The sequence below is a fragment of the Rhinoderma darwinii genome, assembly GCF_050947455.1.
Source record: "Rhinoderma darwinii isolate aRhiDar2 chromosome 5 unlocalized genomic scaffold, aRhiDar2.hap1 SUPER_5_unloc_46, whole genome shotgun sequence".
In the NCBI taxonomy this organism is placed as follows: Eukaryota; Metazoa; Chordata; class Amphibia; order Anura; family Rhinodermatidae; genus Rhinoderma; species Rhinoderma darwinii.
Genome location: NW_027461805.1, coordinates 721,996 through 748,604, shown reverse-complemented (window position 1 = coordinate 748,604; position 26,609 = coordinate 721,996). Strand labels below are relative to the sequence as shown.

The window sequence follows — 26,609 nt, the reverse complement described above, 5'->3', positions numbered from 1 at the left end:
ACTGACTGAGCCTCACCGTCTTATATAAAGTTCAGACGGAACTTTGCACGTGTCATAGTGGAGCCCTCAGGATTCCAGAGCCAGCTTTCTGACATCATAATGGGGCCTCAGAGATAAAAGCCTGGGCCCAGGCAGTGTTGGTCAGTGCTGCTCAGCAGGCAGCACTGGACTGGACTGGATTACAGCTGATACAAGGTGTGAAGGAACAAGGGGTGGCTGTGGGCATGCACTTGCTGCCGCTGCCAGTGTTTATCTGCATGGCAGCAGGGCATTTGGGCGTTGCCAGGAAGGCGTTTTTATGTAGATTCCTCCTCTTTCAGCACTGCATTGTGGTGCAAGCAAAAGAAGCAAATCCTGTCTGGCTTCCTCTCCGGCCTTTATTCACCTCCCGTGTAGCTGTGAGTGTGTGAGCCTGCAGGGCCCCATGGAATTGCCTAGAAGTAGGCTGAATCGCTGCAAGGGCTGAACAGCAGTATCGGGCAGGCTCGGGCAACGCGCGGCCCGTTCGGGTTATCGCTTCTCGGCCTTTTGGCTAAGATCAAGTGTAGTATCTGTTCTTATCAGTTTAATATCTGATACGTCCCCTATCTGGGGACCATATATTAAATGGATTTTTAGAACAGGGAGATGGAAATAGAGCTTGCTCTGTCCACTCCACGCATTGACCTGGTATTGCAGTATTTCCAGGACCGGTGCACCCTTTCCTTATGTGTTGACTAAAAGCAGATTCCAAAAGTGTTTTTTGTCTTTGCTATTGTTTCTGTCTTTCTGAAGGGATCTCCCCTTTTAATCCCATTATTTCAACACCTGTTGGACAATGCATGAGTGATAATGAGCTCATTGATTAAATGCAATTAATGAATAGATTGCCACCTCTTGTTGTGTGTCGTCTGTGTTTCTGTGTTTCCGGCATTTCACATTGGAACACCTCATTCACCTTCCTTGTCTTCTCTCCGCCCTCCCTTTTAGGTAAGTTAAAGAGCTGCACCTGAGCCAGCCACTGATTGATTGATTGATTGATTGATTGATTGATTGATTGATTGATGCAGCACAACAGTCAAATAGTGGAGTGGAGTAGGGGAACAGCAAACAGCCAATAAAGCAGCCCGCCCGCTCGCCTGCCCGCCACAATGGACCTACCTGTGTACACTAGATGGATGTGATGGAATGTACTGTCGTCCCTACATTTCAAGAAGAAGTAAGAATTGCAGTTGCAACAAAGCCTTGCTTGCCTACAAAGAGAGCAGCAATTTGGATTTGTTACTATGTTACCTAGAAGAATAACAAACTGTGCAAGGATGGAGGTTGTAGGAGCAAGGAGAAGTTGTCTGTAAAGTTGGTGGATGCCTATTTTCCATTTTGCAGTCCCTTGTCTCCCTCTTGTGGCCTCCTGGAGGCAACTAGCTGTGCAAAAAAAAGACAGCCTGGCGGCCGGCTGTTGCAGTGTTGCCCTCTCAGGCAACACTGAGTGACTGACTGAGCCTCACCGTCTTATATAAAGTTCAGACGGAACTTTGCACGTGTCATAGTGGAGCCCTCAGGATTCCAGAGCCAGCTTTCTGACATCATAATGGGGCCTCAGAGATAAAAGCCTGGGCCCAGGCAGTGTTGGTCAGTGCTGCTCAGCAGGCAGCACTGGACTGGACTGGATTACAGCTGATACAAGGTGTGAAGGAACAAGGGGTGGCTGTGGGCATGCACTTGCTGCCGCTGCCAGTGTTTATCTGCATGGCAGCAGGGCATTTGGGCGTTGCCAGGAAGGCGTTTTTATGTAGATTCCTCCTCTTTCAGCACTGCATTGTGGTGCAAGCAAAAGAAGCAAATCCTGTCTGGCTTCCTCTCCGGCCTTTATTCACCTCCCGTGTAGCTGTGAGTGTGTGAGCCTGCAGGGCCCCATGGAATTGCCTAGAAGTAGGCTGAATCGCTGCAAGGGCTGAACAGCAGTATCGGGCAGGCTCGGGCAACGCGCGGCCCGTTCGGGTTATCGCTTCTCGGCCTTTTGGCTAAGATCAAGTGTAGTATCTGTTCTTATCAGTTTAATATCTGATACGTCCCCTATCTGGGGACCATATATTAAATGGATTTTTAGAACAGGGAGATGGAAATAGAGCTTGCTCTGTCCACTCCACGCATTGACCTGGTATTGCAGTATTTCCAGGACCGGTGCACCCTTTCCTTATGTGTTGACTAAAAGCAGATTCCAAAAGTGTTTTTTGTCTTTGCTATTGTTTCTGTCTTTCTGAAGGGATCTCCCCTTTTAATCCCATTATTTCAACACCTGTTGGACAATGCATGAGTGATAATGAGCTCATTGATTAAATGCAATTAATGAATAGATTGCCACCTCTTGTTGTGTGTCGTCTGTGTTTCTGTGTTTCCGGCATTTCACATTGGAACACCTCATTCACCTTCCTTGTCTTCTCTCCGCCCTCCCTTTTAGGTAAGTTAAAGAGCTGCACCTGAGCCAGCCACTGATTGATTGATTGATTGATTGATTGATTGATTGATTGATTGATTGATTGATTGATTGATGCAGCACAACAGTCAAATAGTGGAGTGGAGTAGGGGAACAGCAAACAGCCAATAAAGCAGCCCGCCCGCTCGCCTGCCCGCCACAATGGACCTACCTGTGTACACTAGATGGATGTGATGGAATGTACTGTCGTCCCTACATTTCAAGAAGAAGTAAGAATTGCAGTTGCAACAAAGCCTTGCTTGCCTACAAAGAGAGCAGCAATTTGGATTTGTTACTATGTTACCTAGAAGAATAACAAACTGTGCAAGGATGGAGGTTGTAGGAGCAAGGAGAAGTTGTCTGTAAAGTTGGTGGATGCCTATTTTCCATTTTGCAGTCCCTTGTCTCCCTCTTGTGGCCTCCTGGAGGCAACTAGCTGTGCAAAAAAAAGACAGCCTGGCGGCCGGCTGTTGCAGTGTTGCCCTCTCAGGCAACACTGAGTGACTGACTGAGCCTCACCGTCTTATATAAAGTTCAGACGGAACTTTGCACGTGTCATAGTGGAGCCCTCAGGATTCCAGAGCCAGCTTTCTGACATCATAATGGGGCCTCAGAGATAAAAGCCTGGGCCCAGGCAGTGTTGGTCAGTGCTGCTCAGCAGGCAGCACTGGACTGGACTGGATTACAGCTGATACAAGGTGTGAAGGAACAAGGGGTGGCTGTGGGCATGCACTTGCTGCCGCTGCCAGTGTTTATCTGCATGGCAGCAGGGCATTTGGGCGTTGCCAGGAAGGCGTTTTTATGTAGATTCCTCCTCTTTCAGCACTGCATTGTGGTGCAAGCAAAAGAAGCAAATCCTGTCTGGCTTCCTCTCCGGCCTTTATTCACCTCCCGTGTAGCTGTGAGTGTGTGAGCCTGCAGGGCCCCATGGAATTGCCTAGAAGTAGGCTGAATCGCTGCAAGGGCTGAACAGCAGTATCGGGCAGGCTCGGGCAACGCGCGGCCCGTTCGGGTTATCGCTTCTCGGCCTTTTGGCTAAGATCAAGTGTAGTATCTGTTCTTATCAGTTTAATATCTGATACGTCCCCTATCTGGGGACCATATATTAAATGGATTTTTAGAACAGGGAGATGGAAATAGAGCTTGCTCTGTCCACTCCACGCATTGACCTGGTATTGCAGTATTTCCAGGACCGGTGCACCCTTTCCTTATGTGTTGACTAAAAGCAGATTCCAAAAGTGTTTTTTGTCTTTGCTATTGTTTCTGTCTTTCTGAAGGGATCTCCCCTTTTAATCCCATTATTTCAACACCTGTTGGACAATGCATGAGTGATAATGAGCTCATTGATTAAATGCAATTAATGAATAGATTGCCACCTCTTGTTGTGTGTCGTCTGTGTTTCTGTGTTTCCGGCATTTCACATTGGAACACCTCATTCACCTTCCTTGTCTTCTCTCCGCCCTCCCTTTTAGGTAAGTTAAAGAGCTGCACCTGAGCCAGCCACTGATTGATTGATTGATTGATTGATTGATTGATTGATTGATTGATTGATTGATTGATGCAGCACAACAGTCAAATAGTGGAGTGGAGTAGGGGAACAGCAAACAGCCAATAAAGCAGCCCGCCCGCTCGCCTGCCCGCCACAATGGACCTACCTGTGTACACTAGATGGATGTGATGGAATGTACTGTCGTCCCTACATTTCAAGAAGAAGTAAGAATTGCAGTTGCAACAAAGCCTTGCTTGCCTACAAAGAGAGCAGCAATTTGGATTTGTTACTATGTTACCTAGAAGAATAACAAACTGTGCAAGGATGGAGGTTGTAGGAGCAAGGAGAAGTTGTCTGTAAAGTTGGTGGATGCCTATTTTCCATTTTGCAGTCCCTTGTCTCCCTCTTGTGGCCTCCTGGAGGCAACTAGCTGTGCAAAAAAAAGACAGCCTGGCGGCCGGCTGTTGCAGTGTTGCCCTCTCAGGCAACACTGAGTGACTGACTGAGCCTCACCGTCTTATATAAAGTTCAGACGGAACTTTGCACGTGTCATAGTGGAGCCCTCAGGATTCCAGAGCCAGCTTTCTGACATCATAATGGGGCCTCAGAGATAAAAGCCTGGGCCCAGGCAGTGTTGGTCAGTGCTGCTCAGCAGGCAGCACTGGACTGGACTGGATTACAGCTGATACAAGGTGTGAAGGAACAAGGGGTGGCTGTGGGCATGCACTTGCTGCCGCTGCCAGTGTTTATCTGCATGGCAGCAGGGCATTTGGGCGTTGCCAGGAAGGCGTTTTTATGTAGATTCCTCCTCTTTCAGCACTGCATTGTGGTGCAAGCAAAAGAAGCAAATCCTGTCTGGCTTCCTCTCCGGCCTTTATTCACCTCCCGTGTAGCTGTGAGTGTGTGAGCCTGCAGGGCCCCATGGAATTGCCTAGAAGTAGGCTGAATCGCTGCAAGGGCTGAACAGCAGTATCGGGCAGGCTCGGGCAACGCGCGGCCCGTTCGGGTTATCGCTTCTCGGCCTTTTGGCTAAGATCAAGTGTAGTATCTGTTCTTATCAGTTTAATATCTGATACGTCCCCTATCTGGGGACCATATATTAAATGGATTTTTAGAACAGGGAGATGGAAATAGAGCTTGCTCTGTCCACTCCACGCATTGACCTGGTATTGCAGTATTTCCAGGACCGGTGCACCCTTTCCTTATGTGTTGACTAAAAGCAGATTCCAAAAGTGTTTTTTGTCTTTGCTATTGTTTCTGTCTTTCTGAAGGGATCTCCCCTTTTAATCCCATTATTTCAACACCTGTTGGACAATGCATGAGTGATAATGAGCTCATTGATTAAATGCAATTAATGAATAGATTGCCACCTCTTGTTGTGTGTCGTCTGTGTTTCTGTGTTTCCGGCATTTCACATTGGAACACCTCATTCACCTTCCTTGTCTTCTCTCCGCCCTCCCTTTTAGGTAAGTTAAAGAGCTGCACCTGAGCCAGCCACTGATTGATTGATTGATTGATTGATTGATTGATTGATTGATTGATTGATTGATGCAGCACAACAGTCAAATAGTGGAGTGGAGTAGGGGAACAGCAAACAGCCAATAAAGCAGCCCGCCCGCTCGCCTGCCCGCCACAATGGACCTACCTGTGTACACTAGATGGATGTGATGGAATGTACTGTCGTCCCTACATTTCAAGAAGAAGTAAGAATTGCAGTTGCAACAAAGCCTTGCTTGCCTACAAAGAGAGCAGCAATTTGGATTTGTTACTATGTTACCTAGAAGAATAACAAACTGTGCAAGGATGGAGGTTGTAGGAGCAAGGAGAAGTTGTCTGTAAAGTTGGTGGATGCCTATTTTCCATTTTGCAGTCCCTTGTCTCCCTCTTGTGGCCTCCTGGAGGCAACTAGCTGTGCAAAAAAAAGACAGCCTGGCGGCCGGCTGTTGCAGTGTTGCCCTCTCAGGCAACACTGAGTGACTGACTGAGCCTCACCGTCTTATATAAAGTTCAGACGGAACTTTGCACGTGTCATAGTGGAGCCCTCAGGATTCCAGAGCCAGCTTTCTGACATCATAATGGGGCCTCAGAGATAAAAGCCTGGGCCCAGGCAGTGTTGGTCAGTGCTGCTCAGCAGGCAGCACTGGACTGGACTGGATTACAGCTGATACAAGGTGTGAAGGAACAAGGGGTGGCTGTGGGCATGCACTTGCTGCCGCTGCCAGTGTTTATCTGCATGGCAGCAGGGCATTTGGGCGTTGCCAGGAAGGCGTTTTTATGTAGATTCCTCCTCTTTCAGCACTGCATTGTGGTGCAAGCAAAAGAAGCAAATCCTGTCTGGCTTCCTCTCCGGCCTTTATTCACCTCCCGTGTAGCTGTGAGTGTGTGAGCCTGCAGGGCCCCATGGAATTGCCTAGAAGTAGGCTGAATCGCTGCAAGGGCTGAACAGCAGTATCGGGCAGGCTCGGGCAACGCGCGGCCCGTTCGGGTTATCGCTTCTCGGCCTTTTGGCTAAGATCAAGTGTAGTATCTGTTCTTATCAGTTTAATATCTGATACGTCCCCTATCTGGGGACCATATATTAAATGGATTTTTAGAACAGGGAGATGGAAATAGAGCTTGCTCTGTCCACTCCACGCATTGACCTGGTATTGCAGTATTTCCAGGACCGGTGCACCCTTTCCTTATGTGTTGACTAAAAGCAGATTCCAAAAGTGTTTTTTGTCTTTGCTATTGTTTCTGTCTTTCTGAAGGGATCTCCCCTTTTAATCCCATTATTTCAACACCTGTTGGACAATGCATGAGTGATAATGAGCTCATTGATTAAATGCAATTAATGAATAGATTGCCACCTCTTGTTGTGTGTCGTCTGTGTTTCTGTGTTTCCGGCATTTCACATTGGAACACCTCATTCACCTTCCTTGTCTTCTCTCCGCCCTCCCTTTTAGGTAAGTTAAAGAGCTGCACCTGAGCCAGCCACTGATTGATTGATTGATTGATTGATTGATTGATTGATTGATTGATTGATTGATTGATTGATGCAGCACAACAGTCAAATAGTGGAGTGGAGTAGGGGAACAGCAAACAGCCAATAAAGCAGCCCGCCCGCTCGCCTGCCCGCCACAATGGACCTACCTGTGTACACTAGATGGATGTGATGGAATGTACTGTCGTCCCTACATTTCAAGAAGAAGTAAGAATTGCAGTTGCAACAAAGCCTTGCTTGCCTACAAAGAGAGCAGCAATTTGGATTTGTTACTATGTTACCTAGAAGAATAACAAACTGTGCAAGGATGGAGGTTGTAGGAGCAAGGAGAAGTTGTCTGTAAAGTTGGTGGATGCCTATTTTCCATTTTGCAGTCCCTTGTCTCCCTCTTGTGGCCTCCTGGAGGCAACTAGCTGTGCAAAAAAAAGACAGCCTGGCGGCCGGCTGTTGCAGTGTTGCCCTCTCAGGCAACACTGAGTGACTGACTGAGCCTCACCGTCTTATATAAAGTTCAGACGGAACTTTGCACGTGTCATAGTGGAGCCCTCAGGACTCCAGAGCCAGCTTTCTGACGTCATAATGGGGCCTCAGAGATAAAAGCCTGGGCCCAGGCAGTGTTGGTCAGTGCTGCTCAGCAGGCAGCACTGGACTGGACTGGATTACAGCTGATACAAGGTGTGAAGGAACAAGGGGTGGCTGTGGGCATGCACTTGCTGCCGCTGCCAGTGTTTATCTGCATGGCAGCAGGGCATTTGGGCGTTGCCAGGAAGGCGTTTTTATGTAGATTCCTCCTCTTTCAGCACTGCATTGTGGTGCAAGCAAAAGAAGCAAATCCTGTCTGGCTTCCTCTCCGGCCTTTATTCACCTCCCGTGTAGCTGTGAGTGTGTGAGCCTGCAGGGCCCCATGGAATTGCCTAGAAGTAGGCTGAATCGCTGCAAGGGCTGAACAGCAGTATCGGGCAGGCTCGGGCAACGCGCGGCCCGTTCGGGTTATCGCTTCTCGGCCTTTTGGCTAAGATCAAGTGTAGTATCTTTTCTTATCAGTTTAATATCTGATACGTCCCCTATCTGGGGACCATATATTAAATGGATTTTTAGAACAGGGAGATGGAAATAGAGCTTGCTCTGTCCACTCCACGCATTGACCTGGTATTGCAGTATTTCCAGGACCGGTGCACCCTTTCCTTATGTGTTGACTAAAAGCAGATTCCAAAAGTGTTTTTTGTCTTTGCTATTGTTTCTGTCTTTCTGAAGGGATCTCCCCTTTTAATCCCATTATTTCAACACCTGTTGGACAATGCATGAGTGATAATGAGCTCATTGATTAAATGCAATTAATGAATAGATTGCCACCTCTTGTTGTGTGTCGTCTGTGTTTCTGTGTTTCCGGCATTTCACATTGGAACACCTCATTCACCTTCCTTGTCTTCTCTCCGCCCTCCCTTTTAGGTAAGTTAAAGAGCTGCACCTGAGCCAGCCACTGATTGATTGATTGATTGATTGATTGATTGATTGATTGATTGATTGATTGATTGATTGATGCAGCACAACAGTCAAATAGTGGAGTGGAGTAGGGGAACAGCAAACAGCCAATAAAGCAGCCCGCCCGCTCGCCTGCCCGCCACAATGGACCTACCTGTGTACACTAGATGGATGTGATGGAATGTACTGTCGTCCCTACATTTCAAGAAGAAGTAAGAATTGCAGTTGCAACAAAGCCTTGCTTGCCTACAAAGAGAGCAGCAATTTGGATTTGTTACTATGTTACCTAGAAGAATAACAAACTGTGCAAGGATGGAGGTTGTAGGAGCAAGGAGAAGTTGTCTGTAAAGTTGGTGGATGCCTATTTTCCATTTTGCAGTCCCTTGTCTCCCTCTTGTGGCCTCCTGGAGGCAACTAGCTGTGCAAAAAAAAGACAGCCTGGCGGCCGGCTGTTGCAGTGTTGCCCTCTCAGGCAACACTGAGTGACTGACTGAGCCTCACCGTCTTATATAAAGTTCAGACGGAACTTTGCACGTGTCATAGTGGAGCCCTCAGGATTCCAGAGCCAGCTTTCTGACATCATAATGGGGCCTCAGAGATAAAAGCCTGGGCCCAGGCAGTGTTGGTCAGTGCTGCTCAGCAGGCAGCACTGGACTGGACTGGATTACAGCTGATACAAGGTGTGAAGGAACAAGGGGTGGCTGTGGGCATGCACTTGCTGCCGCTGCCAGTGTTTATCTGCATGGCAGCAGGGCATTTGGGCGTTGCCAGGAAGGCGTTTTTATGTAGATTCCTCCTCTTTCAGCACTGCATTGTGGTGCAAGCAAAAGAAGCAAATCCTGTCTGGCTTCCTCTCCGGCCTTTATTCACCTCCCGTGTAGCTGTGAGTGTGTGAGCCTGCAGGGCCCCATGGAATTGCCTAGAAGTAGGCTGAATCGCTGCAAGGGCTGAACAGCAGTATCGGGCAGGCTCGGGCAACGCGCGGCCCGTTCGGGTTATCGCTTCTCGGCCTTTTGGCTAAGATCAAGTGTAGTATCTGTTCTTATCAGTTTAATATCTGATACGTCCCCTATCTGGGGACCATATATTAAATGGATTTTTAGAACAGGGAGATGGAAATAGAGCTTGCTCTGTCCACTCCACGCATTGACCTGGTATTGCAGTATTTCCAGGACCGGTGCACCCTTTCCTTATGTGTTGACTAAAAGCAGATTCCAAAAGTGTTTTTTGTCTTTGCTATTGTTTCTGTCTTTCTGAAGGGATCTCCCCTTTTAATCCCATTATTTCAACACCTGTTGGACAATGCATGAGTGATAATGAGCTCATTGATTAAATGCAATTAATGAATAGATTGCCACCTCTTGTTGTGTGTCGTCTGTGTTTCTGTGTTTCCGGCATTTCACATTGGAACACCTCATTCACCTTCCTTGTCTTCTCTCCGCCCTCCCTTTTAGGTAAGTTAAAGAGCTGCACCTGAGCCAGCCACTGATTGATTGATTGATTGATTGATTGATTGATTGATTGATTGATTGATTGATTGATTGATTGATTGATTGATGCAGCACAACAGTCAAATAGTGGAGTGGAGTAGGGGAACAGCAAACAGCCAATAAAGCAGCCCGCCCGCTCGCCTGCCCGCCACAATGGACCTACCTGTGTACACTAGATGGATGTGATGGAATGTACTGTCGTCCCTACATTTCAAGAAGAAGTAAGAATTGCAGTTGCAACAAAGCCTTGCTTGCCTACAAAGAGAGCAGCAATTTGGATTTGTTACTATGTTACCTAGAAGAATAACAAACTGTGCAAGGATGGAGGTTGTAGGAGCAAGGAGAAGTTGTCTGTAAAGTTGGTGGATGCCTATTTTCCATTTTGCAGTCCCTTGTCTCCCTCTTGTGGCCTCCTGGAGGCAACTAGCTGTGCAAAAAAAAGACAGCCTGGCGGCCGGCTGTTGCAGTGTTGCCCTCTCAGGCAACACTGAGTGACTGACTGAGCCTCACCGTCTTATATAAAGTTCAGACGGAACTTTGCACGTGTCATAGTGGAGCCCTCAGGATTCCAGAGCCAGCTTTCTGACATCATAATGGGGCCTCAGAGATAAAAGCCTGGGCCCAGGCAGTGTTGGTCAGTGCTGCTCAGCAGGCAGCACTGGACTGGACTGGATTACAGCTGATACAAGGTGTGAAGGAACAAGGGGTGGCTGTGGGCATGCACTTGCTGCCGCTGCCAGTGTTTATCTGCATGGCAGCAGGGCATTTGGGCGTTGCCAGGAAGGCGTTTTTATGTAGATTCCTCCTCTTTCAGCACTGCATTGTGGTGCAAGCAAAAGAAGCACCGGCCTTTATTCACCTCCCGTGTAGCTGTGAGTGTGTGAGCCTGCAGGGCCCCATGGAATTGCCTAGAAGTAGGCTGAATCGCTGCAAGGGCTGAACAGCAGTATCGGGCAGGCTCGGGCAACGCGCGGCCCGTTCGGGTTATCGCTTCTCGGCCTTTTGGCTAAGATCAAGTGTAGTATCTGTTCTTATCAGTTTAATATCTGATACGTCCCCTATCTGGGGACCATATATTAAATGGATTTTTAGAACAGGGAGATGGAAATAGAGCTTGCTCTGTCCACTCCACGCATTGACCTGGTATTGCAGTATTTCCAGGACCGGTGCACCCTTTCCTTATGTGTTGACTAAAAGCAGATTCCAAAAGTGTTTTTTGTCTTTGCTATTGTTTCTGTCTTTCTGAAGGGATCTCCCCTTTTAATCCCATTATTTCAACACCTGTTGGACAATGCATGAGTGATAATGAGCTCATTGATTAAATGCAATTAATGAATAGATTGCCACCTCTTGTTGTGTGTTTCCGGCATTTCACATTGGAACACCTCATTCACCTTCCTTGTCTTCTCTCCGCCCTCCCTTTTAGGTAAGTTAAAGAGCTGCACCTGAGCCAGCCACTGATTGATTGATTGATTGATTGATTGATTGATTGATTGATTGATTGATTGCAGCACAACAGTCAAATAGTGGAGTGGAGTAGGGGAACAGCAAACAGCCAATAAAGCAGCCCGCCCGCTCGCCTGCCCGCCACAATGGACCTACCTGTGTACACTAGATGGATGTGATGGAATGTACTGTCGTCCCTACATTTCAAGAAGAAGTAAGAATTGCAGTTGCAACAAAGCCTTGCTTGCCTACAAAGAGAGCAGCAATTTGGATTTGTTACTATGTTACCTAGAAGAATAACAAACTGTGCAAGGATGGAGGTTGTAGGAGCAAGGAGAAGTTGTCTGTAAAGTTGGTGGATGCCTATTTTCCATTTTGCAGTCCCTTGTCTCCCTCTTGTGGCCTCCTGGAGGCAACTAGCTGTGCAAAAAAAAGACAGCCTGGCGGCCGGCTGTTGCAGTGTTGCCCTCTCAGGCAACACTGAGTGACTGACTGAGCCTCACCGTCTTATATAAAGTTCAGACGGAACTTTGCACGTGTCATAGTGGAGCCCTCAGGATTCCAGAGCCAGCTTTCTGACATCATAATGGGGCCTCAGAGATAAAAGCCTGGGCCCAGGCAGTGTTGGTCAGTGCTGCTCAGCAGGCAGCACTGGACTGGACTGGATTACAGCTGATACAAGGTGTGAAGGAACAAGGGGTGGCTGTGGGCATGCACTTGCTGCCGCTGCCAGTGTTTATCTGCATGGCAGCAGGGCATTTGGGCGTTGCCAGGAAGGCGTTTTTATGTAGATTCCTCCTCTTTCAGCACTGCATTGTGGTGCAAGCAAAAGAAGCAAATCCTGTCTGGCTTCCTCTCCGGCCTTTATTCACCTCCCGTGTAGCTGTGAGTGTGTGAGCCTGCAGGGCCCCATGGAATTGCCTAGAAGTAGGCTGAATCGCTGCAAGGGCTGAACAGCAGTATCGGGCAGGCTCGGGCAACGCGCGGCCCGTTCGGGTTATCGCTTCTCGGCCTTTTGGCTAAGATCAAGTGTAGTATCTGTTCTTATCAGTTTAATATCTGATACGTCCCCTATCTGGGGACCATATATTAAATGGATTTTTAGAACAGGGAGATGGAAATAGAGCTTGCTCTGTCCACTCCACGCATTGACCTGGTATTGCAGTATTTCCAGGACCGGTGCACCCTTTCCTTATGTGTTGACTAAAAGCAGATTCCAAAAGTGTTTTTTGTCTTTGCTATTGTTTCTGTCTTTCTGAAGGGATCTCCCCTTTTAATCCCATTATTTCAACACCTGTTGGACAATGCATGAGTGATAATGAGCTCATTGATTAAATGCAATTAATGAATAGATTGCCACCTCTTGTTGTGTGTCGTCTGTGTTTCTGTGTTTCCGGCATTTCACATTGGAACACCTCATTCACCTTCCTTGTCTTCTCTCCGCCCTCCCTTTTAGGTAAGTTAAAGAGCTGCACCTGAGCCAGCCACTGATTGATTGATTGATTGATTGATTGATTGATTGATTGATTGATTGATTGATTGATGCAGCACAACAGTCAAATAGTGGAGTGGAGTAGGGGAACAGCAAACAGCCAATAAAGCAGCCCGCCCGCTCGCCTGCCCGCCACAATGGACCTACCTGTGTACACTAGATGGATGTGATGGAATGTACTGTCGTCCCTACATTTCAAGAAGAAGTAAGAATTGCAGTTGCAACAAAGCCTTGCTTGCCTACAAAGAGAGCAGCAATTTGGATTTGTTACTATGTTACCTAGAAGAATAACAAACTGTGCAAGGATGGAGGTTGTAGGAGCAAGGAGAAGTTGTCTGTAAAGTTGGTGGATGCCTATTTTCCATTTTGCAGTCCCTTGTCTCCCTCTTGTGGCCTCCTGGAGGCAACTAGCGTGCAAAAAAAAGACAGCCTGGCGGCCGGCTGTTGCAGTGTTGCCCTCTCAGGCAACACTGAGTGACTGACTGAGCCTCACCGTCTTATATAAAGTTCAGACGGAACTTTGCACGTGTCATAGTGGAGCCCTCAGGATTCCAGAGCCAGCTTTCTGACATCATAATGGGGCCTCAGAGATAAAAGCCTGGGCCCAGGCAGTGTTGGTCAGTGCTGCTCAGCAGGCAGCACTGGACTGGACTGGATTACAGCTGATACAAGGTGTGAAGGAACAAGGGGTGGCTGTGGGCATGCACTTGCTGCCGCTGCCAGTGTTTATCTGCATGGCAGCAGGGCATTTGGGCGTTGCCAGGAAGGCGTTTTTATGTAGATTCCTCCTCTTTCAGCACTGCATTGTGGTGCAAGCAAAAGAAGCAAATCCTGTCTGGCTTCCTCTCCGGCCTTTATTCACCTCCCGTGTAGCTGTGAGTGTGTGAGCCTGCAGGGCCCCATGGAATTGCCTAGAAGTAGGCTGAATCGCTGCAAGGGCTGAACAGCAGTATCGGGCAGGCTCGGGCAACGCGCGGCCCGTTCGGGTTATCGCTTCTCGGCCTTTTGGCTAAGATCAAGTGTAGTATCTGTTCTTATCAGTTTAATATCTGATACGTCCCCTATCTGGGGACCATATATTAAATGGATTTTTAGAACAGGGAGATGGAAATAGAGCTTGCTCTGTCCACTCCACGCATTGACCTGGTATTGCAGTATTTCCAGGACCGGTGCACCCTTTCCTTATGTGTTGACTAAAAGCAGATTCCAAAAGTGTTTTTTGTCTTTGCTATTGTTTCTGTCTTTCTGAAGGGATCTCCCCTTTTAATCCCATTATTTCAACACCTGTTGGACAATGCATGAGTGATAATGAGCTCATTGATTAAATGCAATTAATGAATAGATTGCCACCTCTTGTTGTGTGTCGTCTGTGTTTCTGTGTTTCCGGCATTTCACATTGGAACACCTCATTCACCTTCCTTGTCTTCTCTCCGCCCTCCCTTTTAGGTAAGTTAAAGAGCTGCACCTGAGCCAGCCACTGATTGATTGATTGATTGATTGATTGATTGATTGATTGATTGATTGATTGATTGATTGATTGATGCAGCACAACAGTCAAATAGTGGAGTGGAGTAGGGGAACAGCAAACAGCCAATAAAGCAGCCCGCCCGCTCGCCTGCCCGCCACAATGGACCTACCTGTGTACACTAGATGGATGTGATGGAATGTACTGTCGTCCCTACATTTCAAGAAGAAGTAAGAATTGCAGTTGCAACAAAGCCTTGCTTGCCTACAAAGAGAGCAGCAATTTGGATTTGTTACTATGTTACCTAGAAGAATAACAAACTGTGCAAGGATGGAGGTTGTAGGAGCAAGGAGAAGTTGTCTGTAAAGTTGGTGGATGCCTATTTTCCATTTTGCAGTCCCTTGTCTCCCTCTTGTGGCCTCCTGGAGGCAACTAGCTGTGCAAAAAAAAGACAGCCTGGCGGCCGGCTGTTGCAGTGTTGCCCTCTCAGGCAACACTGAGTGACTGACTGAGCCTCACCGTCTTATATAAAGTTCAGACGGAACTTTGCACGTGTCATAGTGGAGCCCTCAGGATTCCAGAGCCAGCTTTCTGACATCATAATGGGGCCTCAGAGATAAAAGCCTGGGCCCAGGCAGTGTTGGTCAGTGCTGCTCAGCAGGCAGCACTGGACTGGACTGGATTACAGCTGATACAAGGTGTGAAGGAACAAGGGGTGGCTGTGGGCATGCACTTGCTGCCGCTGCCAGTGTTTATCTGCATGGCAGCAGGGCATTTGGGCGTTGCCAGGAAGGCGTTTTTATGTAGATTCCTCCTCTTTCAGCACTGCATTGTAGTGCAAGCAAAAGAAGCAAATCCTGTCTGGCTTCCTCTCCGGCCTTTATTCACCTCCCGTGTAGCTGTGAGTGTGTGAGCCTGCAGGGCCCCATGGAATTGCCTAGAAGTAGGCTGAATCGCTGCAAGGGCTGAACAGCAGTATCGGGCAGGCTCGGGCAACGCGCGGCCCGTTCGGGTTATCGCTTCTCGGCCTTTTGGCTAAGATCAAGTGTAGTATCTGTTCTTATCAGTTTAATATCTGATACGTCCCCTATCTGGGGACCATATATTAAATGGATTTTTAGAACAGGGAGATGGAAATAGAGCTTGCTCTGTCCACTCCACGCATTGACCTGGTATTGCAGTATTTCCAGGACCGGTGCACCCTTTCCTTATGTGTTGACTAAAAGCAGATTCCAAAAGTGTTTTTTGTCTTTGCTATTGTTTCTGTCTTTCTGAAGGGATCTCCCCTTTTAATCCCATTATTTCAACACCTGTTGGACAATGCATGAGTGATAATGAGCTCATTGATTAAATGCAATTAATGAATAGATTGCCACCTCTTGTTGTGTGTCGTCTGTGTTTCTGTGTTTCCGGCATTTCACATTGGAACACCTCATTCACCTTCCTTGTCTTCTCTCCGCCCTCCCTTTTAGGTAAGTTAAAGAGCTGCACCTGAGCCAGCCACTGATTGATTGATTGATTGATTGATTGATTGATTGATTGATTGATTGATTGATTGATTGATGCAGCACAACAGTCAAATAGTGGAGTGGAGTAGGGGAACAGCAAACAGCCAATAAAGCAGCCCGCCCGCTCGCCTGCCCGGCACAATGGACCTACCTGTGTACACTAGATGGATGTGATGGAATGTACTGTCGTCCCTACATTTCAAGAAGAAGTAAGAATTGCAGTTGCAACAAAGCCTTGCTTGCCTACAAAGAGAGCAGCAATTTGGATTTGTTACTATGTTACCTAGAAGAATAACAAACTGTGCAAGGATGGAGGTTGTAGGAGCAAGGAGAAGTTGTCTGTAAAGTTGGTGGATGCCTATTTTCCATTTTGCAGTCCCTTGTCTCCCTCTTGTGGCCTCCTGGAGGCAACTAGCTGTGCAAAAAAAAGACAGCCTGGCGGCCGGCTGTTGCAGTGTTGCCCTCTCAGGCAACACTGAGTGACTGACTGAGCCTCACCGTCTTATATAAAGTTCAGACGGAACTTTGCACGTGTCATAGTGGAGCCCTCAGGATTCCAGAGCCAGCTTTCTGACATCATAATGGGGCCTCAGAGATAAAAGCCTGGGCCCAGGCAGTGTTGGTCAGTGCTGCTCAGCAGGCAGCACTGGACTGGACTGGATTACAGCTGATACAAGGTGTGAAGGAACAAGGGGTGGCTGTGGGCATGCACTTGCTGCCGCTGCCAGTGTTTATCTGCATGGCAGCAGGGCATTTGGGCGTTGCCAGGAAGGCGTTTTTATGTAGATTCCTCCTCTTTCAGCACTGCATTGTGGTGCAAGCAAAAGAAGCAAATCCTGTCTGGCTTCCTCTCCGGCCTTTATTCACCTCCCGTGTAGCTGTGAGTGTGTGAGCCTGCAGGGCCCCATGGAATTGCCTAGAAGTAGGCTGAATCGCTGCAAGGGCTGAACAGCAGTATCGGGCAGGCTCGGGCAACGCGCGGCCCGTTCGGGTTATCGCTTCTCGGCCTTTTGGCTAAGATCAAGTGTAGTATCTGTTCTTATCAGTTTAATATCTGATACGTCCCCTATCTGGGGACCATATATTAAATGGATTTTTAGAACAGGGAGATGGAAATAGAGCTTGCTCTGTCCACTCCACGCATTGACCTGGTATTGCAGTATTTCCAGGACCGGTGCACCCTTTCCTTATGTGTTGACTAAAAGCAGATTCCAAAAGTGTTTTTTGTCTTTGCTATTGTTTCTGTCTTTCTGAAGGGATCTCCCCTTTTAATCCCATTATTTCAACACCTGTTGGACAATGCATGAGTGATAATGAGCTCATTGATTAAATGCAATTAATGAATAGATTGCCACCTCTTGTTGTGTGTCGTCTGTGTTTCTGTGTTTCCGGCATTTCACATTGGAACACCTCATTCACCTTCCTTGTCTTCTCTCCGCCCTCCCTTTTAGGTAAGTTAAAGAGCTGCACCTGAGCCAGCCACTGATTGATTGATTGATTGATTGATTGATTGATTGATTGATTGATTGATTGATTGATTGATGCAGCACAACAGTCAAATAGTGGAGTGGAGTAGGGGAACAGCAAACAGCCAATAAAGCAGCCCGCCCGCTCGCCTGCCCGCCACAATGGACCTACCTGTGTACACTAGATGGATGTGATGGAATGTACTGTCGTCCCTACATTTCAAGAAGAAGTAAGAATTGCAGTTGCAACAAAGCCTTGCTTGCCTACAAAGAGAGCAGCAATTTGGATTTGTTACTATGTTACCTAGAAGAATAACAAACTGTGCAAGGATGGAGGTTGTAGGAGCAAGGAGAAGTTGTCTGTAAAGTTGGTGGATGCCTATTTTCCATTTTGCAGTCCCTTGTCTCCCTCTTGTGGCCTCCTGGAGGCAACTAGCTGTGCAAAAAAAAGACAGCCTGGCGGCCGGCTGTTGCAGTGTTGCCCTCTCAGGCAACACTGAGTGACTGACTGAGCCTCACCGTCTTATATAAAGTTCAGACGGAACTTTGCACGTGTCATAGTGGAGCCCTCAGGATTCCAGAGCCAGCTTTCTGACATCATAATGGGGCCTCAGAGATAAAAGCCTGGGCCCAGGCAGTGTTGGTCAGTGCTGCTCAGCAGGCAGCACTGGACTGGACTGGATTACAGCTGATACAAGGTGTGAAGGAACAAGGGGTGGCTGTGGGCATGCACTTGCTGCCGCTGCCAGTGTTTATCTGCATGGCAGCAGGGCATTTGGGCGTTGCCAGGAAGGCGTTTTTATGTAGATTCCTCCTCTTTCAGCACTGCATTGTGGTGCAAGCAAAAGAAGCAAATCCTGTCTGGCTTCCTCTCCGGCCTTTATTCACCTCCCGTGTAGCTGTGAGTGTGTGAGCCTGCAGGGCCCCATGGAATTGCCTAGAAGTAGGCTGAATCGCTGCAAGGGCTGAACAGCAGTATCGGGCAGGCTCGGGCAACGCGCGGCTCGTTCGGGTTATCGCTTCTCGGCCTTTTGGCTAAGATCAAGTGTAGTATCTGTTCTTATCAGTTTAATATCTGATACGTCCCCTATCTGGGGACCATATATTAAATGGATTTTTAGAACAGGGAGATGGAAATAGAGCTTGCTCTGTCCACTCCACGCATTGACCTGGTATTGCAGTATTTCCAGGACCGGTGCACCCTTTCCTTATGTGTTGACTAAAAGCAGATTCCAAAAGTGTTTTTTGTCTTTGCTATTGTTTCTGTCTTTCTGAAGGGATCTCCCCTTTTAATCCCATTATTTCAACACCTGTTGGACAATGCATGAGTGATAATGAGCTCATTGATTAAATGCAATTAATGAATAGATTGCCACCTCTTGTTGTGTGTCGTCTGTGTTTCTGTGTTTCCGGCATTTCACATTGGAACACCTCATTCACCTTCCTTGTCTTCTCTCCGCCCTCCCTTTTAGGTAAGTTAAAGAGCTGCACCTGAGCCAGCCACTGATTGATTGATTGATTGATTGATTGATTGATTGATTGATTGATTGATTGATGCAGCACAACAGTCAAATAGTGGAGTGGAGTAGGGGAACAGCAAACAGCCAATAAAGCAGCCCGCCCGCTCGCCTGCCCGCCACAATGGACCTACCTGTGTACACTAGATGGATGTGATGGAATGTACTGTCGTCCCTACATTTCAAGAAGAAGTAAGAATTGCAGTTGCAACAAAGCCTTGCTTGCCTACAAAGAGAGCAGCAATTTGGATTTGTTACTATGTTACCTAGAAGAATAACAAACTGTGCAAGGATGGAGGTTGTAGGAGCAAGGAGAAGTTGTCTGTAAAGTTGGTGGATGCCTATTTTCCATTTTGCAGTCCCTTGTCTCCCTCTTGTGGCCTCCTGGAGGCAACTAGCTGTGCAAAAAAAAGACAGCCTGGCGGCCGGCTGTTGCAGTGTTGCCCTCTCAGGCAACACTGAGTGACTGACTGAGCCTCACCGTCTTATATAAAGTTCAGACGGAACTTTGCACGTGTCATAGTGGAGCCCTCAGGATTCCAGAGCCAGCTTTCTGACATCATAATGGGGCCTCAGAGATAAAAGCCTGGGCCCAGGCAGTGTTGGTCAGTGCTGCTCAGCAGGCAGCACTGGACTGGACTGGATTACAGCTGATACAAGGTGTGAAGGAACAAGGGGTGGCTGTGGGCATGCACTTGCTGCCGCTGCCAGTGTTTATCTGCATGGCAGCAGGGCATTTGGGCGTTGCCAGGAAGGCGTTTTTATGTAGATTCCTCCTCTTTCAGCACTGCATTGTGGTGCAAGCAAAAGAAGCAAATCCTGTCTGGCTTCCTCTCCGGCCTTTATTCACCTCCCGTGTAGCTGTGAGTGTGTGAGCCTGCAGGGCCCCATGGAATTGCCTAGAAGTAGGCTGAATCGCTGCAAGGGCTGAACAGCAGTATCGGGCAGGCTCGGGCAACGCGCGGCCCGTTCGGGTTATCGCTTCTCGGCCTTTTGGCTAAGATCAAGTGTAGTATCTGTTCTTATCAGTTTAATATCTGATACGTCCCCTATCTGGGGACCATATATTAAATGGATTTTTAGAACAGGGAGATGGAAATAGAGCTTGCTCTGTCCACTCCACGCATTGACCTGGTATTGCAGTATTTCCAGGACCGGTGCACCCTTTCCTTATGTGTTGACTAAAAGCAGATTCCAAAAGTGTTTTTTGTCTTTGCTATTGTTTCTGTCTTTCTGAAGGGATCTCCCCTTTTAATCCCATTATTTCAACACCTGTTGGACAATGCATGAGTGATAATGAGCTCATTGATTAAATGCAATTAATGAATAGATTGCCACCTCTTGTTGTGTGTCGTCTGTGTTTCTGTGTTTCCGGCATTTCACATTGGAACACCTCATTCACCTTCCTTGTCTTCTCTCCGCCCTCCCTTTTAGGTAAGTTAAAGAGCTGCACCTGAGCCAGCCACTGATTGATTGATTGATTGATTGATTGATTGATTGATTGATTGATTGATTGATTGATTGATGCAGCACAACAGTCAAATAGTGGAGTGGAGTAGGGGAACAGCAAACAGCCAATAAAGCAGCACGCCCGCTCGCCTGCCCGCCACAATGGACCTACCTGTGTACACTAGATGGATGTGATGGAATGTACTGTCGTCCCTACATTTCAAGAAGAAGTAAGAATTGCAGTTGCAACAAAGCCTTGCTTGCCTACAAAGAGAGCAGCAATTTGGATTTGTTACTATGTTACCTAGAAGAATAACAAACTGTGCAAGGATGGAGGTTGTAGGAGCAAGGAGAAGTTGTCTGTAAAGTTGGTGGATGCCTATTTTCCATTTTGCAGTCCCTTGTCTCCCTCTTGTGGCCTCCTGGAGGCAACTAGCTGTGCAAAAAAAAGACAGCCTGGCGGCCGGCTGTTGCAGTGTTGCCCTCTCAGGCAACACTGAGTGACTGACTGAGCCTCACCGTCTTATATAAAGTTCAGACGGAACTTTGCACGTGTCATAGTGGAGCCCTCAGGATTCCAGAGCCAGCTTTCTGACATCATAATGGGGCCTCAGAGATAAAAGCCTGGGCCCAGGCAGTGTTGGTCAGTGCTGCTCAGCAGGCAGCACTGGACTGGACTGGATTACAGCTGATACAAGGTGTGAAGGAACAAGGGGTGGCTGTGGGCATGCACTTGCTGCCGCTGCCAGTGTTTATCTGCATGGCAGCAGGGCATTTGGGCGTTGCCAGGAAGGCGTTTTTATGTAGATTCCTCCTCTTTCAGCACTGCATTGTGGTGCAAGCAAAAGAAGCAAATCCTGTCTGGCTTCCTCTCCGGCCTTTATTCACCTCCCGTGTAGCTGTGAGTGTGTGAGCCTGCAGGGCCCCATGGAATTGCCTAGAAGTAGGCTGAATCGCTGCAAGGGCTGAACAGCAGTATCGGGCAGGCTCGGGCAACGCGCGGCCCGTTCGGGTTATCGCTTCTCGGCCTTTTGGCTAAGATCAAGTGTAGTATCTGTTCTTATCAGTTTAATATCTGATACGTCCCCTATCTGGGGACCATATATTAAATGGATTTTTAGAACAGGGAGATGGAAATAGAGCTTGCTCTGTCCACTCCACGCATTGACCTGGTATTGCAGTATTTCCAGGACCGGTGCACCCTTTCCTTATGTGTTGACTAAAAGCAGATTCCAAAAGTGTTTTTTGTCTTTGCTATTGTTTCTGTCTTTCTGAAGGGATCTCCCCTTTTAATCCCATTATTTCAACACCTGTTGGACAATGCATGAGTGATAAAGAGCTCATTGATTAAATGCAATTAATGAATAGATTGCCACCTCTTGTTGTGTGTCGTCTGTGTTTCTGTGTTTCCGGCATTTCACATTGGAACACCTCATTCACCTTCCTTGTCTTCTCTCCGCCCTCCCTTTTAGGTAAGTTAAAGAGCTGCACCTGAGCCAGCCACTGATTGATTGATTGATTGATTGATTGATTGATTGATTGATTGATGCAGCACAACAGTCAAATAGTGGAGTGGAGTAGGGGAACAGCAAACAGCCAATAAAGCAGCCCGCCCGCTCGCCTGCCCGCCACAATGGACCTACCTGTGTACACTAGATGGATGTGATGGAATGTACTGTCGTCCCTACATTTCAAGAAGAAGTAAGAATTGCAGTTGCAACAAAGCCTTGCTTGCCTACAAAGAGAGCAGCAATTTGGATTTGTTACTATGTTACCTAGAAGAATAACAAACTGTGCAAGGATGGAGGTTGTAGGAGCAAGGAGAAGTTGTCTGTAAAGTTGGTGGATGCCTATTTTCCATTTTGCAGTCCCTTGTCTCCCTCTTGTGGCCTCCTGGAGGCAACTAGCTGTGCAAAAAAAAGACAGCCTGGCGGCCGGCTGTTGCAGTGTTGCCCTCTCAGGCAACACTGAGTGACTGACTGAGCCTCACCGTCTTATATAAAGTTCAGACGGAACTTTGCACGTGTCATAGTGGAGCCCTCAGGATTCCAGAGCCAGCTTTCTGACATCATAATGGGGCCTCAGAGATAAAAGCCTGGGCCCAGGCAGTGTTGGTCAGTGCTGCTCAGCAGGCAGCACTGGACTGGACTGGATTACAGCTGATACAAGGTGTGAAGGAACAAGGGGTGGCTGTGGGCATGCACTTGCTGCCGCTGCCAGTGTTTATCTGCATGGCAGCAGGGCATTTGGGCGTTGCCAGGAAGGCGTTTTTATGTAGATTCCTCATCTTTCAGCACTGCATTGTGGTGCAAGCAAAAGAAGCAAATCCTGTCTGGCTTCCTCTCCGGCCTTTATTCACCTCCCGTGTAGCTGTGAGTGTGTGAGCCTGCAGGGCCCCATGGAATTGCCTAGAAGTAGGCTGAATCGCTCCAAGGGCTGAACAGCAGTATCGGGCAGGCTCGGGCAACGCGCGGCCCGTTCGGGTTATCGCTTCTCGGCCTTTTGGCTAAGATCAAGTGTAGTATCTGTTCTTATCAGTTTAATATCTGATACGTCCCCTATCTGGGGACCATATATTAAATGGATTTTTAGAACAGGGAGATGGAAATAGAGCTTGCTCTGTCCACTCCACGCATTGACCTGGTATTGCAGTATTTCCAGGACCGGTGCACCCTTTCCTTATGTGTTGACTAAAAGCAGATTCCAAAAGTGTTTTTTGTCTTTGCTATTGTTTCTGTCTTTCTGAAGGGATCTCCCCTTTTAATCCCATTATTTCAACACCTGTTGGACAATGCATGAGTGATAATGAGCTCATTGATTAAATGCAATTAATGAATAGATTGCCACCTCTTGTTGTGTGTCGTCTGTGTTTCTGTGTTTCCGGCATTTCACATTGGAACACCTCATTCACCTTCCTTGTCTTCTCTCCGCCCTCCCTTTTAGGTAAGTTAAAGAGCTGCACCTGAGCCAGCCACTGATTGATTGATTGATTGATTGATTGATTGATGCAGCACAACAGTCAAATAGTGGAGTGGAGTAGGGGAACAGCAAACAGCCAATAAAGCAGCCCGCCCGCTCGCCTGCCCGCCACAATGGACCTACCTGTGTACACTAGATGGATGTGATGGAATGTACTGTTGTCCCTACATTTCAAGAAGAAGTAAGAATTGCAGTTGCAACAAAGCCTTGCTTGCCTACAAAGAGAGCAGCAATTTGGATTTGTTACTATGTTACCTAGAAGAATAACAAACTGTGCAAGGATGGAGGTTGTAGGAGCAAGGAGAAGTTGTCTGTAAAGTTGGTGGATGCCTATTTTCCATTTTGCAGTCCCTTGTCTCCCTCTTGTGGCCTCCTGGAGGCAACTAGCTGTGCAAAAAAAAGACAGCCTGGCGGCCGGCTGTTGCAGTGTTGCCCTCTCAGGCAACACTGAGTGACTGACTGAGCCTCACCGTCTTATATAAAGTTCAGACGGAACTTTGCACGTGTCATAGTGGAGCCCTCAGGATTCCAGAGCCAGCTTTCTGACATCATAATGGGGCCTCAGAGATAAAAGCCTGGGCCCAGGCAGTGTTGGTCAGTGCTGCTCAGCAGGCAGCACTGGACTGGACTGGATTACAGCTGATACAAGGTGTGAAGGAACAAGGGGTGGCTGTGGGCATGCACTTGCTGCCGCTGCCAGTGTTTATCTGCATGGCAGCAGGGCATTTGGGCGTTGCCAGGAAGGCGTTTTTATGTAGATTCCTCCTCTTTCAGCACTGCATTGTGGTGCAAGCAAAAGAAGCAAATCCTGTCTGGCTTCCTCTCCGGCCTTTATTCACCTCCCGTGTAGCTGTGAGTGTGTGAGCCTGCAGGGCCCCATGGAATTGCCTAGAAGTAGGCTGAATCGCTGCAAGGGCTGAACAGCAGTATCGGGCAGGCTCGGGCAACGCGCGGCCCGTTCGGGTTATCGCTTCTCGGCCTTTTGGCTAAGATCAAGTGTAGTATCTGTTCTTATCAGTTTAATATCTGATACGTCCCCTATCTGGGGACCATATATTAAATGGATTTTTAGAACAGGGAGATGGAAATAGAGCTTGCTCTGTCCACTCCACGCATTGACCTGGTATTGCAGTATTTCCAGGACCGGTGCACCCTTTCCTTATGTGTTGACTAAAAGCAGATTCCAAAAGTGTTTTTTGTCTTTGCTATTGTTTCTGTCTTTCTGAAGGGATCTCCCCTTTTAATCCCATTATTTCAACACCTGTTGGACAATGCATGAGTGATAATGAGCTCATTGATTAAATGCAATTAATGAATAGATTGCCACCTCTTGTTGTGTGTCGTCTGTGTTTCTGTGTTTCCGGCATTTCACATTGGAACACCTCATTCACCTTCCTTGTCTTCTCTCCGCCCTCCCTTTTAGGTAAGTTAAAGAGCTGCACCTGAGCCAGCCACTGATTGATTGATTGATTGATTGATTGATTGATTGATTGATTGATGCAGCACAACAGTCAAATAGTGGAGTGGAGTAGGGGAACAGCAAACAGCCAATAAAGCAGCCCGCCCGCTCGCCTGCCCGCCACAATGGACCTACCTGTGTACACTAGATGGATGTGATGGAATGTACTGTCGTCCCTACATTTCAAGAAGAAGTAAGAATTGCAGTTGCAACAAAGCCTTGCTTGCCTACAAAGAGAGCAGCAATTTGGATTTGTTACTATGTTACCTAGAAGAATAACAAACTGTGCAAGGATGGAGGTTGTAGGAGCAAGGAGAAGTTGTCTGTAAAGTTGGTGGATGCCTATTTTCCATTTTGCAGTCCCTTGTCTCCCTCTTGTGGCCTCCTGGAGGCAACTAGCTGTGCAAAAAAAAGACAGCCTGGCGGCCGGCTGTTGCAGTGTTGCCCTCTCAGGCAACACTGAGTGACTGACTGAGCCTCACCGTCTTATATAAAGTTCAGACGGAACTTTGCACGTGTCATAGTGGAGCCCTCAGGATTCCAGAGCCAGCTTTCTGACATCATAATGGGGCCTCAGAGATAAAAGCCTGGGCCCAGGCAGTGTTGGTCAGTGCTGCTCAGCAGGCAGCACTGGACTGGACTGGATTACAGCTGATACAAGGTGTGAAGGAACAAGGGGTGGCTGTGGGCATGCACTTGCTGCCGCTGCCAGTGTTTATCTGCATGGCAGCAGGGCATTTGGGCGTTGCCAGGAAGGCGTTTTTATGTAGATTCCTCCTCTTTCAGCACTGCATTGTGGTGCAAGCAAAAGAAGCAAATCCTGTCTGGCTTCCTCTCCGGCCTTTATTCACCTCCCGTGTAGCTGTGAGTGTGTGAGCCTGCAGGGCCCCATGGAATTGCCTAGAAGTAGGCTGAATCGCTGCAAGGGCTGAACAGCAGTATCGGGCAGGCTCGGGCAACGCGCGGCCCGTTCGGGTTATCGCTTCTCGGCCTTTTGGCTAAGATCAAGTGTAGTATCTGTTCTTATCAGTTTAATATCTGATACGTCCCCTATCTGGGGACCATATATTAAATGGATTTTTAGAACAGGGAGATGGAAATAGAGCTTGCTCTGTCCACTCCACGCATTGACCTGGTATTGCAGTATTTCCAGGACCGGTGCACCCTTTCCTTATGTGTTGACTAAAAGCAGATTCCAAAAGTGTTTTTTGTCTTTGCTATTGTTTCTGTCTTTCTGAAGGGATCTCCCCTTTTAATCCCATTATTTCAACACCTGTTGGACAATGCATGAGTGATAATGAGCTCATTGATTAAATGCAATTAATGAATAGATTGCCACCTCTTGTTGTGTGTCGTCTGTGTTTCTGTGTTTCCGGCATTTCACATTGGAACACCTCATTCACCTTCCTTGTCTTCTCTCCGCCCTCCCTTTTAGGTAAGTTAAAGAGCTGCACCTGAGCCAGCCACTGATTGATTGATTGATTGATTGATTGATTGATGCAGCACAACAGTCAAATAGTGGAGTGGAGTAGGGGAACAGCAAACAGCCAATAAAGCAGCCCGCCCGCTCGCCTGCCCGCCACAATGGACCTACCTGTGTACACTAGATGGATGTGATGGAATGTACTGTTGTCCCTACATTTCAAGAAGAAGTAAGAATTGCAGTTGCAACAAAGCCTTGCTTGCCTACAAAGAGAGCAGCAATTTGGATTTGTTACTATGTTACCTAGAAGAATAACAAACTGTGCAAGGATGGAGGTTGTAGGAGCAAGGAGAAGTTGTCTGTAAAGTTGGTGGATGCCTATTTTCCATTTTGCAGTCCCTTGTCTCCCTCTTGTGGCCTCCTGGAGGCAACTAGCTGTGCAAAAAAAAGACAGCCTGGCGGCCGGCTGTTGCAGTGTTGCCCTCTCAGGCAACACTGAGTGACTG

At 47.8% G+C, this 26,609-nt stretch overlaps 18 non-coding genes across 18 annotated transcripts; all 18 read left to right on the top strand.

The window, feature by feature from the left end:
* Positions 1-512: 512 nt before the first annotated feature.
* Positions 513-703, top strand: LOC142694933 (U2 spliceosomal RNA). The gene has a single exon (XR_012863097.1). It is a non-coding gene; the product is annotated as a U2 spliceosomal RNA (small nuclear RNA).
* Positions 704-1,983: 1,280 nt separating this feature from the next.
* Positions 1,984-2,174, top strand: LOC142694931 (U2 spliceosomal RNA). The gene has a single exon (XR_012863095.1). It is a non-coding gene; the product is annotated as a U2 spliceosomal RNA (small nuclear RNA).
* Positions 2,175-3,470: 1,296 nt separating this feature from the next.
* On the top strand, positions 3,471-3,661 carry LOC142694930 (U2 spliceosomal RNA). The gene has a single exon (XR_012863094.1). It is a non-coding gene; the product is annotated as a U2 spliceosomal RNA (small nuclear RNA).
* Positions 3,662-4,953: 1,292 nt separating this feature from the next.
* On the top strand, positions 4,954-5,144 carry LOC142694929 (U2 spliceosomal RNA). The gene has a single exon (XR_012863093.1). It is a non-coding gene; the product is annotated as a U2 spliceosomal RNA (small nuclear RNA).
* A 1,288-nt stretch (positions 5,145-6,432) lies between these two features.
* On the top strand, positions 6,433-6,623 carry LOC142694928 (U2 spliceosomal RNA). Its single transcript, XR_012863092.1, has one exon. It is a non-coding gene; the product is annotated as a U2 spliceosomal RNA (small nuclear RNA).
* Positions 6,624-7,919: 1,296 nt separating this feature from the next.
* On the top strand, positions 7,920-8,110 carry LOC142694426 (U2 spliceosomal RNA). The gene has a single exon (XR_012862667.1). It is a non-coding gene; the product is annotated as a U2 spliceosomal RNA (small nuclear RNA).
* A 1,296-nt stretch (positions 8,111-9,406) lies between these two features.
* LOC142694926 (U2 spliceosomal RNA) lies at positions 9,407-9,597 on the top strand. Its single transcript, XR_012863091.1, has one exon. It is a non-coding gene; the product is annotated as a U2 spliceosomal RNA (small nuclear RNA).
* A 1,288-nt stretch (positions 9,598-10,885) lies between these two features.
* LOC142694925 (U2 spliceosomal RNA) lies at positions 10,886-11,076 on the top strand. Its single transcript, XR_012863090.1, has one exon. It is a non-coding gene; the product is annotated as a U2 spliceosomal RNA (small nuclear RNA).
* Positions 11,077-12,344: 1,268 nt separating this feature from the next.
* Positions 12,345-12,535, top strand: LOC142694924 (U2 spliceosomal RNA). Its single transcript, XR_012863089.1, has one exon. It is a non-coding gene; the product is annotated as a U2 spliceosomal RNA (small nuclear RNA).
* A 1,291-nt stretch (positions 12,536-13,826) lies between these two features.
* Positions 13,827-14,017, top strand: LOC142694923 (U2 spliceosomal RNA). The gene has a single exon (XR_012863088.1). It is a non-coding gene; the product is annotated as a U2 spliceosomal RNA (small nuclear RNA).
* A 1,300-nt stretch (positions 14,018-15,317) lies between these two features.
* Positions 15,318-15,508, top strand: LOC142694922 (U2 spliceosomal RNA). The gene has a single exon (XR_012863087.1). It is a non-coding gene; the product is annotated as a U2 spliceosomal RNA (small nuclear RNA).
* Positions 15,509-16,804: 1,296 nt separating this feature from the next.
* LOC142694921 (U2 spliceosomal RNA) lies at positions 16,805-16,995 on the top strand. The gene has a single exon (XR_012863086.1). It is a non-coding gene; the product is annotated as a U2 spliceosomal RNA (small nuclear RNA).
* A 1,296-nt stretch (positions 16,996-18,291) lies between these two features.
* Positions 18,292-18,482, top strand: LOC142694919 (U2 spliceosomal RNA). Its single transcript, XR_012863084.1, has one exon. It is a non-coding gene; the product is annotated as a U2 spliceosomal RNA (small nuclear RNA).
* A 1,288-nt stretch (positions 18,483-19,770) lies between these two features.
* Positions 19,771-19,961, top strand: LOC142694918 (U2 spliceosomal RNA). Its single transcript, XR_012863083.1, has one exon. It is a non-coding gene; the product is annotated as a U2 spliceosomal RNA (small nuclear RNA).
* A 1,296-nt stretch (positions 19,962-21,257) lies between these two features.
* LOC142694917 (U2 spliceosomal RNA) lies at positions 21,258-21,448 on the top strand. The gene has a single exon (XR_012863082.1). It is a non-coding gene; the product is annotated as a U2 spliceosomal RNA (small nuclear RNA).
* A 1,280-nt stretch (positions 21,449-22,728) lies between these two features.
* On the top strand, positions 22,729-22,919 carry LOC142694915 (U2 spliceosomal RNA). The gene has a single exon (XR_012863081.1). It is a non-coding gene; the product is annotated as a U2 spliceosomal RNA (small nuclear RNA).
* A 1,268-nt stretch (positions 22,920-24,187) lies between these two features.
* LOC142694914 (U2 spliceosomal RNA) lies at positions 24,188-24,378 on the top strand. Its single transcript, XR_012863080.1, has one exon. It is a non-coding gene; the product is annotated as a U2 spliceosomal RNA (small nuclear RNA).
* A 1,280-nt stretch (positions 24,379-25,658) lies between these two features.
* Positions 25,659-25,849, top strand: LOC142694913 (U2 spliceosomal RNA). Its single transcript, XR_012863079.1, has one exon. It is a non-coding gene; the product is annotated as a U2 spliceosomal RNA (small nuclear RNA).
* Positions 25,850-26,609: the final 760 nt, after the last annotated feature.